Here is a 9,708-nt window from a genome sequence, read left to right on the forward strand (position 1 = left end):
CTTTTACTTTATATATATATTTATCTATATATATATATGTATATAAAACTCTTTGTTTTACCCCTGTTGAAAGGTGGTGATCCTACAGCATTACAGGCTCATCTCAAAGCTTTTTATTTTATCCAAAATTCTTGGGAAATTTATCAATAGACAGCTTAAGGATTACTTTTGCTCTAATAATAATTTATCCCTTTGTCAGTTTGGCTTTAGAAAAAAAAATCACAGTATGGTCACTATCTATGTAAAAGTCCAAAACGATGTTGTTGAAGCTCTTGATGCTAAAGATTACAGTGCTGCCTTTCTTATTGATTTATCCAAGGCTTGTGACACCGTTGACCATGGGATTTTGTGTCAGAAGCTTTTGGTCATGGGACTTACCTACAGGCCATACAGTTGGTTGATTTTTAGATTATTTATCAGGATGTAGGCAGTTTGTGCATTTTGGTGGCTGGGCATTGTTTTCTGGAAATTTCCAAAGAGGTCCCACAAGGGTCCATTTTAAGACCAACACTTTTTACATTTATATTAATAATCTGGGTCACACTCACACATCTGTGCATTTTTATGCAATCATTTGGTTATTTACTGCCATGCAAACACCACTGCTCTTGCCTTTGAATGCTTGCATTCTGCTTTTAATTTCTTTCCATCCCAGCTTTCTCAACTCAAGTCAGTTAAATACCAGTAAGACAAAGGTATTTTATTTTCCAATAGAAAAAAGGTGCTGTTGCCTTCCATATTATTGCCACCACACAGTATCAATTGTCTTTTATCTAAATATCTTGGATTAACAATTGATTAAGACAAACTTTAAACCCCACATTGACAATATGCTGAGGAAGTTTAAGTAAAAATTGGAATTCTTCCTTCGCCATAAGTTTTGTTTCCAATTTCGTGTCTGCAAACAGCTGGTTTTTGCCATCTTGGTCCTCACAGATTATGATGATATTAATTATATGAATGCCTCTGCCAGCTCTTTAAAGCTGGCTTTAAAGAGTCTACCATGGAGCTTTGAGGAGGCAGTAAACCCCTCACTCACATTGCACTTTAAACTTTCTGGTTAAATGGCCATCATTACACATCTGTAGACTTTTACATTGGTACAAATTTATTTACAAAGCATGCTTTCAGGGATCACACCGACCAAACACTGATCAGGTATTTCTCACTTGTCCCTGAGCTGGGCCTGCTGAATGGCATGACTTCATCTATATCATGCCCTGATATGTGAAATGTTCCCACACCACTGAGGAAATACTTTTTGGATTTTCTGTGACTCGTTTTGTCACATAAACTATTTAAAGAACAAGCTTTAAGGTTCTACCAAGCTCCTGCATACCTCTGTTTACAGTAATATTAAACACGTGTAAATTTCCTTAGAAAGACATGGCTGAAAGGCTGCGCAGAAGTCTGTTGGAGTCAGTCTCCCCACCATCACAGACATCTACACCTCCAGATGCAGGAAGAGGGGCACCTGCATCATGAAGGACCCCACTCACCCAGCACACACACTTTTTGCCCCACTCCCCTCAGGCAGGAGGTTGTGGAACATTAAGTGTAGAACCACTAGACTGAGGAACAACTTCTACCCTGAAGCTGTTAGGCTCATGAATCCCTAACCAGGATAATCACTGTGAAAAGAGAAACATCACTGTAATGCCACTTCGATTGGTGATATGTGCTGCTGATCTCATGCTGCTGATTATCTCATTCTGCTGTATTCATTCATACCCATCTGCTCACCACAGACTAGAGCTGCATTCAGGCCCAAAAAATCTGATCCGACCCGGCCCCAGCCCGCAGTCATAATTTCCGAATCCCACCCAACCCGACAAATTAACAGTAATTACAGGTCCAAACCTGGGAAAAAAACCCAACATTTTTAATTAGTTATTAACAGTCTGGGACGCGCGGCTGAATAAAAGGTGCATAAGATTCAGAGCTGAGGGTGTTTGTACTTTCATGGCCTTAAAAGAGCATTTAAACCCCGTTTCTGCTGCATTCTGATTTATTCAGACACGGACCCTGCTCTGACATGTCTGCTATGCCATCTCACCTGTTAGGGTCATCGGCCGCGCGCGTCCGCTGAGTGCAGCGCCTAAATGAACGTTCATTTCCTGGCAGTACAGTCCATCTGAAGCTTAACTGAACTTTTTACCTCTTTCAGAGCCGGTCATCTCGCATTGAAATGGCGGTGTGCGGCTGGTGAAAGTATGGCAGGCCATGTTATCATATAATTGGATTGTTGCTGATCCTGACCCAATTAAAAGCCCAACACCGACCTGGCCCACCCATCCAGCACATTATTATGGCTCGGCCCACCCCGAATTTGGGTCGGGTGGGGCCAGGCTTAGGGTTCGGGTTAGGAATGACAGCTCTACCACAGATTCATGTTCGTGCTGCTGTTGTTACGCTGTATTGTTTTGCGTTATTAGTGTTTAGCGTGTATCTTAGATCTTTTAGAGTATCATTTGGCATTTGTTTAGTGTGTATCTTAGATCCTTATTTACTGTTTCTTTTTACACTGTCACGTTTTGGACCCCTTTTCCTGCCTCAGCCTGTTGTTTTCATGTTTTGTTTACACCCTCTTCTACCCTCTTGGATTTGACTGCTTCTCTGACCACGAAAAACAACGCTGTTCTCCCAACACGACTATGATTAAGGATCACAATTTGGCTCTGGTTTCTGCTCTCTGCTCCCCAGTGCTTGACCTCTGCTACGACTGTCAGACCACGGTCCCGGATCTCCCCTTACTGGACCTCATTGACCTCAGTCTGCTCCGCTGCTGCAGTTCACTCTGTATGAGCGACGTCACCGACACCAGCGTGACTGCAGCACCTGCCACACCATCAAGACAGAAGGCTAGTGAAGATCTCAGAACCCCTCTGTACTTCTCCATCCATGCCAAGTTCACTAACTCTTCTGTCTTGACAGATCAGACCCACATCTGGACCCAGACCTCCACCAGAAGCTGTTTATTCACAATAAACATTTTAAAACCATTCCTGAGTCTGGTGTTGATGTGCTGATCCAAACTGGTTCTTGCCATACACTTTATACTGTATTTTTGCTATTGTTGGATGTAATTGGGACTCTGTGTACATAATTTCATTCCACTTCATGTACCACAATTTGTGAAATGACAATAAACCTGCTTGAACTTGAACCTTGGTTTAAATCTTGAATATTCATTAACAAAAAAATGTGAAATACATGTAGAACATATGTGATGTCCATTAATTTGGTTTGTGAAAAAGTAATATATTTATGGAATTTGTGTTGGTAAATGTATTATACATTCGCACAATACACTTGGACATTAAGAAGAAAGGAATGAATTAAATAAGAGCAAACATACGAGAGTCAAAAAGCTGCGATGTGAAGCACTCCATCATAGATTACAGTTTTGGATCAATTTTCCACAGTTCCACCTGTCCATTAAATATTCAAAGTACAGACCAGTCAATCGCAGAGTGCAGAGGAAAATGCGTCTTTAATAATGGTTAAAACAGAAACTCTTTATATAACACATTTATGACTAAAATAAAACAGCAGATGCACGTCATGCTAAAATCATTTTTAGGCACCCTGAAAACTCTTCAACTCAGCTGTTTTTGGAGTGAAACCCCATCATACGTCATTTTAGAGTTTAGACAAATCACATAATATTATTTTATAGATGAATATTGGTTGAGTGCTATACATAATGTTCAGTCAGGTCATCTGGATGGTTTCTTTTATTGCTGAGACGTTTCGTCCTTCATCCAAAGGACTTCTTCAGTCTGTGGAGCCACCAAACAAACTGATTACCACAAACAGCATTGTTACGACTGCCGTCATAAGTTGTGTGTGTGTGTGTGTATGTGTAACTCCCTAATTGTGTAAATTAGTGTCCAGGTGCTCAGCTGGAGGAAGACAGAGGAGTGGAGCGGTGATTGGCTGCCTGCCTGGAGGTGTTGCATAAAAGGAGCTGCGTTGGCGATGACTTTCAATCTGCTGTGTGTCCCAACCAGCCACAGCTGACCTGCTATCTGTCAGTTGACAGGGAAATTTTAGTTTAGTTTATGTCAGGAGTTTTTGTAAATGGTAAATGGACTGTACTTATATAGCACCTTTCTAGCTTATTTCAAGACACTCAAAGCTCTTTACAACACAATCTGTGTCCTCATTTACCCATTCATACAGCTCTCTACTAGATCTCTACAAAGATAATTGAACAAATCATTCTAATGAGACTAATCAGAGCTTTATCACATTCATACACTGATGGGACACACATCGGAGGCTATGAGGGGTTCAGTGTCTTGCCCAGGGACACTTCGACATTTGACTGCTGGTGGATTCGAACCCCCAACTCTCGCATTGGAGGACGACTGCTCTAACCACTCAACCACAGCTGCCCCAAGGGTGTAGGGGTGAGCTGACATTTTTGTTTACACCAATATGTCCAGATAACCTGGAATCATGTGTCAGACTGGGAACTTGTTCTCTGTATTTTTCTGGCACCACCACCTGATTAACACTGTGGATATCACCTGAATCTGGGGACTAACGTCTCATCAGAATACCATTTTCTACGTAATACTGGAACATCAGATTTTTCTGGGGTCACACAACAGAAGCGAAGCAGGAAGTTAGAGACGAGTCACTTGTGCTTTTCATCAACATTTCTCTGTTCGCATTTAAACTTAGATTTGCCTCAGCAGGAAACAGTTCAGACACATCACGTTTTACACATTTTCATTAATGGGTGACACTAAATTGTTTTTTTTCATCAAGTGTAGCCACAAATGAGTCAGATAACTCAACATAGTCGCCCGTCTTCCGAGACTGTGCATGCGTAATGGCGCAGGCAGGGAACACATTGGAGGAAGGAGTTAAAGAATCAACAGTGAGCACAGATGCATTTATGACTGTACACCTGTAGAAGGAGGTGAGGACTGAGCTTCCCAGACCAGCTCGTCTCAGCCGCCTGAGGAAGTAGAGTCTCTGATGAGTTTTCTTGATCAGGCTGGTGGTGTTGTTGCCCCAGCTGAGGTCATTCAGGTGTACGCCCAAGTACTTGTAGCTGGAGACCACTTCCACTGGTGAAAGATGTTTGGTCTGGTAACGGAAGGACAGACTCTAAGATGAAGGAATGATAAGTACCTGTATCTCGGAGAATAGTGATTGGCACTTTATCTTTCTCCTATCCAGTTAGAGACAAAACCCTTTGACATAAGTGGCAAGAACTGAGGATCTTCTTGTGTTTTGAGTTTTTCTACAGACTGAGAGCTCAATTTAATGTGTGAAATTATTAAACACATGCAGCAGGTGTTGTAGACTGCTTTGCTTCTTTTTTTCTCAGCATTGAACACACAGCAATCAGATGTTCATGGCAGTAAAATCACTCATGGGATTTAGTAAGTGAAGATGGTACACTTTACGCACAAACTTTGGGGATTTAGTTTTCCTCTGAGGGCATATTCTGACAGGCAGGAGGTGAATTAAATACTATTTCATGAGTTTAAATAAACTCATCAGCCAAAAGTGCTGCTTTATTTAGCGGTGAAACTTTCTGCTCATTTAAACAAACAAAGCGCTCTGGCAAGCATTTTTTAAATTCCTTCAACAAAATTAGCTGTCTTATTTCTTCAAGTGATTGGATTTTAGACAAATGGCACCATTTATCAAATAAAACAGTTTTCTCTCATGCAAATTCAACAAAAGTCTGGTTGGCAGATTTATCAAGTTTTCTGAATTTTTTCCTATATGCTTCTGGAACAAGTTCATAAGCTTGCAGCGCAGTTTTGTTTTTTATTTATTTATTTTCTTTTATAATCTAGACTTTGTTTACTGGTGAACTAGAACAGACTTCTTGAGCCTTTCTTATGAGTTTGCACTGCAACAACAAAGACCAGAATTCTTTTGGCCAATTTAATGCTGCTGCTGTGCGTTCAAACACAGTAAAATAAGAATCAACATCAGATTCATGAAACAAAGGCACTAATGTATGTGCTTACTTATGTCAAAGCCAGCAGAAGCAGTAAGGTTTGTGCTGTGAGGTAATTGTCCCACAACAGAAGCAGGTGAACCCTTTTCAAGCTCAAGAGCTCTGACGCAGAGATGCATTGTCTGCAGCTCCACCTCCTTTATTCTGAGGGTTAGGTGAAAATCCTTGGTAGAAATACTTTTATGAGGATCAGAGACCAGGTCAGGTTCAGCATCAGAAGCGGGTGCGTCAACCTTCTCCGCTGCAAACGCAGCTGCTCCCCCTGCGACATCTGCCTTTTTAAGTGTATTAATTGGTGACATTAGCCCACCTTTTTCCACCAGCTGGTCACACAAGGTCCACATTAATTCTGCTTTCACTGTAAGACACTTGTACATCATAAAAGTTAGCCACAATGAATAAGTCTGCTTTTCTACATTTATCTATTTTTTCTACTGATGGGCATCAGTACATCAGGACATCATACAAGGTCATTGATAGAAAAATCCATTTAGATTATTATAATAAATTTGCCAACCAGAGAAGAGAGAACTTACCAAAAAACAATGGTTTCGGACGAGCCCCCAATTGTTTACAATTGGGGCACAAAATACAGTTGTCCTAGACAAGCCCCCAATTTGTTACAACTGGCAAAACATGCAGCTGCCAGGTTGTAATTAAATGAGGGTGTTTCCACCCTCTGCACACCTCCAGCAGCCACAGAGTCAATGATATGATTAAATAGTGTTTATTTACAGTGTGAAGATTGCTTGATATGAACTTGGAGTCTTACCAGACTTCAGGGTGAGCCTCAGGCCAAAATACTAAACAAAATGAACTAAGTTTCCTCCTATTTTTTTCCACTTACCTAACAAAACAAAATTAACCAAAATACAGGTCTCTAATCTGAACTAAACCAAGAAAACAGGAGAAAAATGTCTTACAAAATGGCAGCTCACCCCTACAAAAACTCTTTACAAAAACAAATTTCTCTACCAGCTGACAGATAGCAGGTCAGCTGTGGCTGGTTGATGCAGAATGGATGGAAAGCCAATTTCATCTCCAATGCAGCTCCAATTAGGGAGTTGCACATACACACCCACACAACTTATGACGGCCTTCGTAACAGCATACTCCATATTGGAGAGAAACAGTTTGCTGGTGCTAAGAGGGTCTCTGGGGACCACACTCTCCCCCGTCAACTCATGCCAAAGTGGTTCAAAATACCAAAGTTCATGATCAAGAATCCAAATAGAAATCCAACAATGTTCAGTCAGGTCATATGGACGTTTTTTTTTTTTTTTTGCTGCTGAGACATTTCGTCCTTCATCCAAAGAACTTCTTCAATCTGAGGAATCACCAAACAATTTGGCATGACTATCTCAGATAAAGCACGGTGGCACAGTTGGTAGAACTGCTGCCTCTCAGCGAGCCGGTCACCCCGGTTCAAATCCCGGCCTGGGACCTTTCTGGGTGGAGCTTACATGTTCTCTCTGTGCATGTGTGGGTTTCTCCAGGCACTCCGGTTTCCTCCCACAGACCAAAAACATGCATGTTAGGGTGACTGGTGACTCTAAATTGTCCCTAGGTGTGAGTGAGAGAGTGAATGGGTGTTTGTCACATTTGTCTCTTTGTTCCTGTGATGGACTGGAGACCTGTCCAGGTGTCCACTGCCTCTCGCACAGTGATTGCTGGACATGGGCACCGGTGACCCCCATGACCCAAAAAAGGAAGAAGCGGGTAAAGATAATGGATTGTTGAATGGATGTCTCAGAGGAGTGGACGGGGCAGAAGGCGGGCCCTGGAGGCCATCTTAGCACCAGCAAACTGTTTTTTTTTTGTTGTTTTTTTCATTATGGAGTATGCTGTTAGTGGGAATCAATTTGTTTGGTGTGCTCCTCAGACTGAAGAAGTCCTTTGGATGAAGGACGAAATGTCCTGAAATGACCTGACTGAACATTGTTGGATTTCTACCTGGATTAATGAGCATGAACTTTGGAGTACTATACATAATTTCTGCAGAGTTGGTCACTGTGTACATAGCAAAACAAACGCTAAAACAAACTGATAAAATGTTTAGATTTGTTTGTACACATCAGGTTTCATAATTTGCTGATGATCCCCTCATCAGCAGTTGGTTTAAAAGGGGGGAGGGGGTTCGCACAGTGCATTGTTCTATGCCTCAATGGCAAGTCAGACAATTTCTTTTGGAGGTAAATCACTGACACATGAGTTCATTCTACAATTTGTTCCAATCCCCTTTTATAGTCTTAAAACTGACGTGCTGACTAAAGTTTGTTTTGACTGCACAAAGGTATTGTCAGCCTCTCTCATCCTAGAATTGTTGTAGTGCCATAGGCAAGTCATAAATCAAAGCAGCTATTGTGAGACATTTCAGCATAACCAGGAATCCAGCTTTTGTAGAAATCTGTCATGCCTAGAAATTACATAATCCGTGGTTTTTCTCTCAGTTTTGATGCTGACAATATAACTTGTTTCCTGTTTTCATCTCGGGAGTGGCCCTCCTGTGAGGTTGTGTCCCAGATATTAAACCTTTCCTTCCATTATGTTTATTTTTGCTGACTTTTCAATCTTGTTCAGATAAAATGTTTAGTAATGCCACAGAGTCAGTTTTACAGTTTTCTTCAGTTTTAGGTTTTAATGGATATGTATGAAGGTAAATATGTTGCAAAAGTTGTGAACTTGTAACTTTGATTTGTGCACCTGTAGAAAAAAAAAATGTACACTTACATTTAAAAATTTCACCTACAAAAAAAATGTGCATACAAATAATTTTTGAATGCAAAGTCACAGAAAAATCAGTTTCAAATGCATAAAATTGCATGACTATAATAAGAGTGACAGATTTGTAATGCATCATTAATGTGTGTGTCTTTTAAACTTGTGTCTATATTTTAGGTACAACTTCTCAAATCAGTCGCTACGAGTGCTCATCCCTCCTGATCACGTGACTGCTCAACTCTCAGTGTGTGAGACTTTTGCAACACATTTTGTGAGTTGCTTGTAGCAAAAGTCACCCATAACTGAAGAAGAGAGAGCAGGTTGGGGGAGAGGTGAGTTAAATTTTAAGTTGGTTTCAGCTGTTGGCTAAAAAACATGAACACCATTGTGGGACAGTCCAGCGACTGAATTTGGCTTCCAATTCCCAGTTTCTGATTGGACTGTTGATGGGGTAGAGGCAGGGCAGCCGACCTGGGACCCAAAAGTCCAGGATTTGATCTCCAGACATTCCCACATGCCTTGGTGTCTTTGAGCAAGACACCCAATCCCTAATTGCTCCCCAGGCGCCTACATAGCTGCCCACTGCTCCACCTGGGTGCATTCCAGGTGTGATGGGTTAAATGCCGAGAACCACTTTCGCCATTGTATGGGAACATACAGTGATGACAACACATAGCACTGATGATGGTGGTTGTTCTTGTTGTTCTTGTTCTTGTTGTTGTTCTTGATGTTGTTGTTGTTCTTGTTCTTCTTCTTCTTGTTCTTGTTGTTGTTGTTGTTCTCGTTCTTGTTGTTGTTGTTGTTCTTGTTGTTCTTGTTCTTGTTGTTCTTGTTAAAGGGCTAGTACAAAGATTACAAAAATTGTCTGACCATTTGCAGCTTACACAGATATGGAATCTGATCATCGTAGAAATGTTCTTGATCAATTATAACTAACCTTCATGACCAGGCATTGCAGAGAAATTTAACTGGTTAGTCACTGATCAAGAGCCTAG

This window comes from Nematolebias whitei, chromosome 13 (assembly GCF_014905685.2).
Source record: "Nematolebias whitei isolate Nwh7 chromosome 13, NemWhi1, whole genome shotgun sequence".
Classification (NCBI taxonomy): Eukaryota; Metazoa; Chordata; class Actinopteri; order Cyprinodontiformes; family Rivulidae; genus Nematolebias; species Nematolebias whitei.